This window comes from Notamacropus eugenii, chromosome 2 (genome assembly GCF_028372415.1).
Source record: "Notamacropus eugenii isolate mMacEug1 chromosome 2, mMacEug1.pri_v2, whole genome shotgun sequence".
NCBI classification, from domain to species: Eukaryota; Metazoa; Chordata; class Mammalia; order Diprotodontia; family Macropodidae; genus Notamacropus; species Notamacropus eugenii.
Genome location: NC_092873.1, coordinates 267,910,379 through 267,920,802, shown reverse-complemented (window position 1 = coordinate 267,920,802; position 10,424 = coordinate 267,910,379).

Sequence of the window (10,424 nt, the reverse complement as noted above, 5' to 3'; positions counted from 1 at the left end):
TTTCCCAGAGGAGAGTCTATGCTCCCTGAAGGCAAGCTGCTTGGCAGCTTGTTCAGTTTCTATGAACTTCTAGTCTATTCTTCCAGCACTCCCCTATCTCTGGGCACAGGACAGAGTACATTATGGGAGAAACTGATTTTTTAAAAATGGGTTGGCATATATGTCAAAATAGTCACAACAGCATTTTCTGTAGTAGCAAGGAATGGGCAGCAAACAATGTCCATGGAATATCTAATGGGGAATGTCTAAGATAGTGGTGCTAAAATATCTTGATGGATGGCTATGGTACCTAAAGAAATTATTGATATGATTAATACAGAGAAGCATTGGAAGAATAAGGGAATGAGATTTCTCCCTTTCTGGATCCTTGCTAACCTGGAACAGAATAATTTCTTTTTTTTAATTAATTTTTTTATTAATTAATTTATTTCGTTTCAGTTTTCAACAATCACTTCCATAAGTTTTAAATTTTCTCCCCCTCCCTTCCCAAGACAGCATGCAATCTTATATAGGTTCTACATATACATTCTTATTAAACATATTTTCACATTAGTCATGTCAGAAAATTATGATCAAAATGAGAGAATTTCAAAGTTCAGAGACATAGATATGTGTCATGGTGATCATAAAATCTAAGGCAGGGCTATGTCTGTGCGTGGTTGAGGTAGAGCAATGCACCCTATATGTGACTACATTTGTAGATGCTCATAAAACTTCCATTCTCTTGCAAATAGTTAAGTTATGTGCACACTACCTCTGATACAGAGGCAATATTACAGATACATAATATTGAACATCATATAACAAAGTTGTAAATAGAAGTATAAGAACACTCTGAGGTCATATGCACTATGTAACAACATATACGTGTGGTAAGTACATGTACATATACATACAATACATGTGTATACGTATACGTGTAATGCGTATACGTATTAAATACCGCTCAAAATGTAGTCAGTAAGATTCAAACCTATGTTGGGGAACCTCGATGGACTTCTAATTCATCGTCTTAACCACTCGGCCACGACTGCACAAAGAAAGGTGCTCCATCAGCCACCACCACACCATCCATAGATGGAACCATCGGTTACAACAAATAAAGAAGTTTTGAATGCTGTGGATAAGTTCACTTACCTTGGTAATGTACTTTCCAGGGATGTACACATTGACAATGAGTTTGATGCACATATTGCCAGAACTAGCTCAGTGTTTGGGAGGCTCTGAAGAAAAGTATGGGAGAGAAGACTACCAAACTGAAGGTCTACAAAGCCATTGTACTGACCTTATTGTTGTATGCCTGTGAAACTTTGACAGTCTACCAGTGCCATGCCAGGAAAGTGAATCACTTCCATTTGAACTGTCTTAGGAAGATTCTGAAGATCACCTGGCAGGATAAGGTACCAGACACTGAGGTCTTCTCTCGAACTAAGCTGCCAAGCATTTAAACTATGCTTCAGACAGCGCAACTCTGATGGGCTGGTCATGTTGTTCAAATGCAAAATGTACACTTTCCAAAAAGACTATTTTATGGAGAACTTGCATGGGGCAAGAGATCGCATGGTGGTCAAAAGAAGCAATACAAGAATCCTCTCAAGGTCTCTCTCAAGAACTTTGGATTGATTGTGGGATATGGAAGACACTGGCACAGGACTGCTCAGCATGGCATGCCCACATCAGAAAGGGTGCTATGCTCTATGAGCAAAGCAGAATTGAGACAGCACAAAGGACATGTATAATGTGCAGATTTAGAGAATACACTCCAAATGTTCACATGGACTATCTGTGCTCCATCTGTGGTAGAGCATTCTGAGCTCATATTGGTCTGATCAGCCACAGTTGGACATATTGAAACTTGACTCTATCATGTTGATGTCATTTTGGTCCTCTTTGAGAATGAAGGACAACAACCAACTATGTGTATGTGTGTGTACATACATGTATCACTTGGTTAAGCATATGTCTGGTAGCATGCATAACTTTTATATTTTATAGATACTTTAAAAAATATTGCAGTCATTTTCCAATACTTCCCACTCCCTTAATACTAGCTTGTATTTACACAGGGTTTTAAGGTCTGCAAAGCACTTTCTATAGTTTATCTCATTTAGTACTAACAGCCTTAAGAAGGAGATGCCATTATTATCCTAATTTTATTTATTTATTTATATCTTCATTTTATAGATGAGAAAATTGAAACTGAGAGAGGCTTAGTAACTTGCCCAGGATGATACAGCTAGGTGTGCTCTAGGCAGGATTTGATCTCAAGTCTTTTGAGTCCAAGTTCAGAATTCTATCTAGGGTGACACAATTTCCTAGTAACTGCAGAAACTTGCCATGTAACAAAGAAGTGCAATTAAACAAAACAACTGGCACATTGGCTGAGTCTGACAATTTTTTTTTTTTCTGAGAGGGAAAAGAAGAGGGAGAAGTTGAGGTAGATGGAAAGAGAGGAAGAGAAAAAGGGAAGCCAAGGAATTTATGAACTGGGAGAAAACCCATGGATCATGGGCATTAATCAGACAAAGAAGAGGAAGGGATAGCCATAGGCAGAGGAAAGTTAGAAACTAGAAAGAGAAAAAGATCAAGATAGTTAAGACAGAAGCAAGTATCATTAGGTTATAAAAATTAGGAGGTAGAAATTATCTCAAGTTAAAGAGAAGTTTATCAATTGTCACATGCAATAGCCAGAATGCTATTGGAACTTCAAACTAGGGATAAACCCATAGGCATGTTGCTCAGTCTCAAGCCTGGATCAGGAATTTGCAGCATACAGTACAGGAGGGCAGTGAACAGATTTTGCCATAGAACACACCACTTTGGGAGAAATGAAAGCTTGTAGATTTCCAGTCTAAGGTTCTGCTTCTGGGAGCCAAGATAGCAGAGTAAGAAGTAAGGTTTTCAGAATTTCTAATTTGGCATTTAGTTGAGAATTTTTCATTTGTTCTTTTTCTAGCTTTTTTAGTTGCACGTCCAATTCATTGATCTTTTCTTTTTATATTTTATTCATATAAGCATTTAAAGATATAAAACTTCCCCTGAGAACCACTTTTGCTGCATCCCATAAGTTTTGGTATGTTGTCTCATTATCATTCTCTTGGATGAAGTTACTGACTGTTTCTGTGATTTGTTGTTTGACCCATTCATTCTTTAGGATTCGATTAGTTTCCAATTAATTTTAGTCTATCTTTCCACCACCCTTTATTACATGTAATTTTTATTGCATCACAATCTGAAAAGAATTCATTTAATATTTCTACCTTTCTGCATTAGATTATGAGGTTTTTATGCCTGAATATGTGGTCAGTTTTGTGTGGGTGCCATGTACCGCTGAGAAAAAGTTATATTCCTTTCTATCTCCATTCAATTTTCTCCAGAGGTCAACTGTATCTAATTTTGCTAGAATTCCATTCATCTCCTTAACTTCTTTCTTGTTTATTTTGCGGTTAAATTTATCTAGTTCTGAGAGAGGGAAGTTGATGTATCCCACTAGTCTAGTTTTGTTATCTGTTTCTTCCTGCAACTCCCTTAACTTCTCCTCTAAGAATCTGGATGATATACCATTCACTGCATATATGTTTAGTACTCATATTACTTCATTGTCTATGGTACTTTTTAGTAGGATGTAGTTTCCTTCCTTATCTCTTTTAATTAAAATTTTTCTTTGTTTCTTCCTTCCTTCCTTCCTTCCTTCCTTCCTTCCTTCCTTCCTTCCTTCCTTCCTACCTTCCTTCCTTCCTTTCTTCTTCACTTTGTTACAAGGGGAGCAGCAAGGAATATATTTGGAAATAAAGATGATATAAAAACAAATGATGCCAATAAACATGTTTAGAAATAGATTAGCCTCAGAAAAATTGTATAGTCTGTACTTTAGAGATCACTGTATGACAGAATGCATTCTACAGAGCTTTCCTACAGGGTATTCCTCTCTCTTCCACAGTATTTCCCAGATACATGTGTAGCTAGCTAGAGTTTCTACCTGCTGCTTTGGGAACATTACTTCTAGAAAGAGTTTGTCAGCTGACTTTTCTATGGCTCCACTCATCATCTCTGTGAGTTTTCAAACCAAAATATTCTTCCTTGACCATTATAGTCCTATATGTGTTGTCTTCTACTAGAATGTGAGCTCTTTGAGGAATACATTGTTGTTGACTTTATCCCCTCACCCCCAAAGCCAGAGATTAGTCTCCTCCCACTGTCAATGCTTTGGCTGAAGGCTCAGTCCAAAGCAACTCCAGAACCATGGTGCCCAGCTTAGGGGCAGTCCTGAAGGCCAGAGGCAAGAGAAAGGTCCCAGAGTCCTACAAGGGGATAAGAGCACCAGAAAAAGGCCTTGGCAAAGGAGTCTCCCAGAGGCTTGGAAACAGCAGATAACCCAGCCCACCCCAGCATCCAAGAAATCTGGGTCTGAATCACAGCAGGAGACAGAGTCAGGAAATCCCTATAGAGAGTGGAACTTGGTTTTGGTCAGGGGTGGGGAACCTTTAACCTCCTGGTCACATGTGGCCCAGCCCTGGTCTTGGCCTTCACATTCAGAAGCAGGCAGGTTCACCTATCTCATCCAGGAGTGTTGGACTAGGTGTAGTTGCTCTCCTCTGGTCTCAGATATTGAGGTTGCTATTATGAGTAGACCAAAGGGACACTGAAGACTGTAAAAATATCCTGGAGTGAGAAATACCCTGTGTACTCAGGAGTAAACCTGAAGGAAGAGAGTAGCCAAATAACAAACAGAGGGGGATAGGGGTGTGTGTGTGTGTGTGTGTGTGTGTGTGTGTGTGTATGTGCGTTGTGCCAACACAATATTCACAGCATCTATGGTGGCTATGAATATGCTGGCATAATTCTGGATGGCAAAATATAACAGACTCTCCACATGGAAGACAGAATGAAAACATTTATTTAAATATCAGAAAGCTGAATCCTAACACCTGAAAGCCTAATCCATCATAGCAACAAAAAAATCTATATACAATAACAACGTAGGGGGCACCACCTTCCCCAAGTCTTCCCCCTACTTAGGCCTTCCCACAAACAAATACTCACAGTTCTATGCCTGCTTCCCCTCTCTCCCTCTGCTCTAACTGCTGTATCCAACTTCCTCTCAGCTCTGCTCTACTCCTTCCTGCTCCACCTATTCAGCAAGCTCTTCCCAATACAGACTCATGTGACTCAGGCTTCCATATGACTCAAGCAGGTCACATGGGTCTATTAATAGATGGGAAAGATGTTCCCATTGAATGGAATGAAGTTAGTGAAGACTTCTTAGTGCTTAACAAAAGGTTTTCAGTAGATGGTTAGGTCTAAGTTTCGGTTTCCCAGAAATCATGTGACTTTTAGGAATATGAAACTTAAACTCCCCTCCTTGGGTTGCCATATCAGCATAACACAATTCCCCTTTCCCCCTTGGGTTGCCATAACACAACCTCCCCTTGGGTTGCCACAGCAACATCCACACCAACATAATGCCTATTGGTTATTCCATTGCTTCCTTGTCTCCTATTCACAGGGTAGACTATCGTATTTCGATTGTGAGCCTGCCTCCCATCCAATGAGAGTAAAAGGCCAGCAGAGGGGTGGGATCTGTGTTAGGGCTATATAATCTCTATTTTTGCCTTCTGTAATTGCCTCACTCTCCTGATTACTTATCAGAGAAGAGATGCCCTTTCTCCTGGGATCGTAATAAAATCTTCCTGCTTTGCTTCTACCTTGAGAAGTCTCTGATTTTTATTTGAGTCAGTGGTCTCTGACTCACACACCATTATGCAATAATACATTAACAATAGAGGGGGGAATGTCTAAACCACAAGGATTATGGGAGTACTTAGTTAAATAAAATAAGACCTACAAAATGGAATAGCTGAGGAGGAGAGAATAGCAAGAAGTGAGACTTTCAGACAGATACTGGGAAATCTTACCCAAGAATTAAATGCCCTAAAAATATGATTAAGTCAAGCAGAAAACAAGTCAATAAGACAACAAGAAATATTAAAATAAAAACAAAATAAAAAGAATGAAAAACAAAGTAAGAAAACAACTGGACTGAAAAATTGACCAAGGAGAAACAATTTAAAAATTACTGGAGTATCTGAAAATCATAATAGCAATGATATACAAAATGCTTAGAAATGGTATTTTAAGAAATCATAAATAAAATTACTCAGAACTCATAGAACCAAAGGGCAAAGTGAAAATGGAAAGAATCCAACTGTAATAGGATGAGAGTATCCCTCATTTCTTTACAACAGGCATTAGGTTTTCCTAAAATCATCACTGGAAAATCTCACTATGCTGCAATATTGAATCAGAACTTCTGATTGGATGCTCTGACTAGATGACAGAGCTATGGGCTCTATTTAAGTAGAAGGTCCAGTATAGTTTTCTCCCCATGTCTCAAAGGCTACTCTGCTTTTGGACTTCATCATGCCCTGCTCCAGGGATCTTCTCCTCCCCACACACACCCTTTTGAACTTCTTTTTGTGAATTGTTTTCCCCCATAAGATTGTAAGCTCATTGAGGTCAGAGATTGTATTTTTTATTTGTATTTGTGTCCCCAGGACTTAGCACAGTGCCTGGCACATAGTAGACAGTAAAAATTTGCTGACTATGAACTAAATAAAAAGCTAAAAATAAACACTAAAAAGACAAAGCTATATCTAGGATCTGATTGATCCTTGACTTCCTTGATGCAGCTTCCTGGACACCTAAGGACATAAAAAGTGCCACTCACATGGAGTCAGTGCCCCTTCACCTTGGGGAATGTCTGAAGAGCACATACTTTGCCCTCCTGACCAAACAAATTTCTGTATGGAGATGGGGGTGGGGGGAGGGGGAGACACACGTCCTTAGAAGCTGATTCCCACTGTATCCTTTTGACATATATTTGCTATGTTAGGATTAACAAGTCTCTGCTTGTTGAATGTTCGGTGACTTTCCAGTGCCTCATTTCATTCATAATTGAACCGCAATTAACAGGGTACTGGATTCAGGCTCATTCCTAACACCACTTGTTTGCGTCTTTTAAAAAAAGCCCCCAAAATGAAAATTCCCAGGAACTTCATAGTCAAAATCAAGAGTTCCAAGGTCAAAGAAAAATCCTACAATCAGCTAAAAAGAAAGAGTTCAAATACCAAGGAGTCACAGTTGAGATCATAAGGACTTAGTACCACCATAAGGGAGACGAAAGGTTAGAATATGATATTCCAAAAGGCAAGATCAATAATAACTTATCTGATAATATAAATATAAATTTATTTATTATAAATATAATCCTAGGGTGAAGTGTTGGGGGGAGCAAATGAAACTTTAATAAAATACAGAATCTCTGGTCATTCCCGATGAAAAGGCTTGAACTGAGTAGACATTTTGAAATGGAAACAGGATCCAGGAGAAAAGGTAAACATATATGTTCATTAGGAAGGGATGACTATGTAGGGATGAATTATTTGCATGCTAATAGGAGGATAGGAAAAAATATTTTCTCAAAACCCTACTATATCATCAAGAATCAGAGAGAAAATACAATGTGACAGACAGAGGAGGACTTGGGGGTGGTTTCATTATGTTTCAATGGTCTCAGAAGAAGACCGAAACTGAAATGATAGATTACACTGGGGAAGAAAAGAGGAGGAAGGGGAGGCAAATCACTGTCATATAGTGTTGTTTGTTGTTCAGTTGTATCTGATTCTTTGTGACCCCATTTTGGGTTTTCTTGACAAAGATATTGGAGTGGTTTGCCACTTTCTTCTTCAGTTTATTTTACAGATGAGGAAACTGAGGTAAACAGGGTGAAGTGACTATCTCAGGGTCACACAGCTAAGTTAAGTATTTGAGGATGGATCTCAACTCAAGTCTTCCTGATTCCAGGCCCAGTACTAGAACCATCTAGTTGCTCCATCATATAAAGAAATGTAGAAGGTGACCTATATTTCAACCTGAAGGAAAGGATAGAGGAAATGGATATCTCTTGAAGCTCACTTTGCCTTGAACTGGACAAAGGCAGACTGAATGCAATTACGCCTATACCCATACCCACCCACCCACTTACACATCTCCACAAAGATGGTGATATGGAAATACATTAAACTTAAAAGGGAAAAAGAAGGAGCCTGGAACTGGAGCATGGGAGAAAGGGGTTAAAAAGGTTAAAGCGGTTATGTTATGTTATGTTATGTTATAAGCATAACAAAGTCCAGAGTCCAAAGGGAAAAATGAAAGGGGGAAGGAAAGAAAAAAGAGCAAAAACCTAGACTCAAGGGTAGGGCAAAGAGAATAGAGGATCTGCTATAGAGAGCAAACTAGCCACTTCACTTGTAGATAACAAGTGGCAGCAAACTCCCTCTCTTTTACCATCTTCTTATTTATTAAAAGAGGGCTGGGAACAAAGAAAGATAAAAGTATAAGAGGATGGAAAGGAGTGAAATACAGATTTAACCATCATAACCATTATCATGAAGAGAGTGAATTCACCCTTAGAATGGAATATGATAGCAGAATGGGTCAGCAAACAGAATTTAACAATACATCATTTACAAAAATCATACTTAAAACTCAAAGATATACATAGAGCTAAAGTAGAGGCTAGAGCAAAAATTATTATGCTGTAGCTGAACTCAAAAAAGCAGGGATAGTAATCATGATTTCAAATAAGGTTACAATAATTATGGACATAAAAAATAAGCGGTAAGCTAAAGTATGCTTAAAGGTATATATAATGACTCAATATAAATACATATATTTATATACAATATGATATCTTTTATGCTTTTATGCATTCCCTGAAAGCTATTTATGGACCAAAAACCTATGGTGCATCACAAATACTCAGTGCTGATGGAGCCACATTGATTAGTGATAAGGACATGATCCTAGAGAGATGTGCTGAACACTTACATAGTGTTCTCAACAGACCACCATCAGTCAATGCTGAGGCCACTGACCATTTACCTCAGGTTGAAGTCAATCCCTCCTTAGCTGAACTTCCAACTGAAGAAGAGGTTTTGAGGCCATTAGGTTCCTTTCATGTGGCAAAGCACCTGGTGATGATTCTATTCCAGCTGAGATTTACAAGGTAGGGGGACCATTGCTCATACAAAAGCTGACTGAAATTTTCCAGGTTATATGGCAAGAGGAGGTTATCCCCCAGGAGTTCAAGAATGCCTCCATTGTCCATCTCTATAAAGGTAAAGGGAATAGATTATCTTGGGACAATCACAGGGTGGTCTCTCTCTTAGACACTGCTGTCAAAATTCTTACTAGAGTCCTCCTTAATAAGCTGATCCTTCACCTGGAAGATGAGCATATACCTGAGAGTATACCTGTGGCTTCAGAAAGGGCCAAAGAACAGTCGATATGGTGTTTGCTGCCCAACAACTCCAGGAGAAATGCCAGGAGCAGAACAGAGGTCTGTACACAACATTTGTGGATCTGACCAAGGCTTCTGACACTGTTAGTCGTGAGGGTTTATGGAAAATTATGTCAAAATTTGGCTGCCCAGAGAAGTTCATCAATATTGTATGTCAGTTTCATGATGGCATGTTTGCCCGGGTTCTAGATAATGGACAAAGCTCTCATGCCTTCCCAGTCACCAATGGAGTGAAACAGGGCTGTGTACTTGCTCCCATGCTTTTTGGCATGATGTTTTCAGCCATGTTGACAAATGCTTTCAATGAGAATGAACACGGCATCAAGGTAAACTACCCTACTGATGGTAAGTTCTTCAATTTGAAAAGGTTACAAGCCAAGACCAAAGTGGAGGGAGTGTTGGTGCATGATTTTCTGTTTGCAGGTGATTGTGCACTCAATGCAGCCTCTGAAGCTGACATGCAACAAAGTATGGATCAATTCTCTGCTGTCTGATCTAATTTTGGCCTAATAATTAACACTAAAAAAACACAGGTGCTCCATAAGCCACCACCACACCATCGATAGGTGGAACCATCGGTTACAACAAATGAAGAAGCTTTGAATGCTGTGGATAACTTCACTTACCTTGGTAGTGTACGTTGCAGGGATGTACACATTGACAATGAGGTTGATGGACGCATTGCCAGAGTTAGCTCAGTGTTTGGGAGGCTCTGAAGAAAAGTATGGGAGAGAAGAGTATGGGAGAAGAGTATGGGAGAGAAGAAGTATTGGACTGCCTACCAAACTGAAGGTCTACAGAGCCATTGTACTGACCTTATTTTAAAAAAAGTAGCTTAAAAAAGTAGATAGAGTTAGCAATTATAATTTTTCCAAAGAGACAGGAAAGTGAAATTTTATCAATAATGAAAGAGAACTAAAATTTTGAGGAAATTATCAGAAAACATTTTACCCAATTATAATTTAAGAAAACTGGTGATTTAGAGGATGGATGAATACTTACAGAAATATAAAATGCTTATATTAACAGAATAAGAAATACATTACTTAACCCAAACATTGGA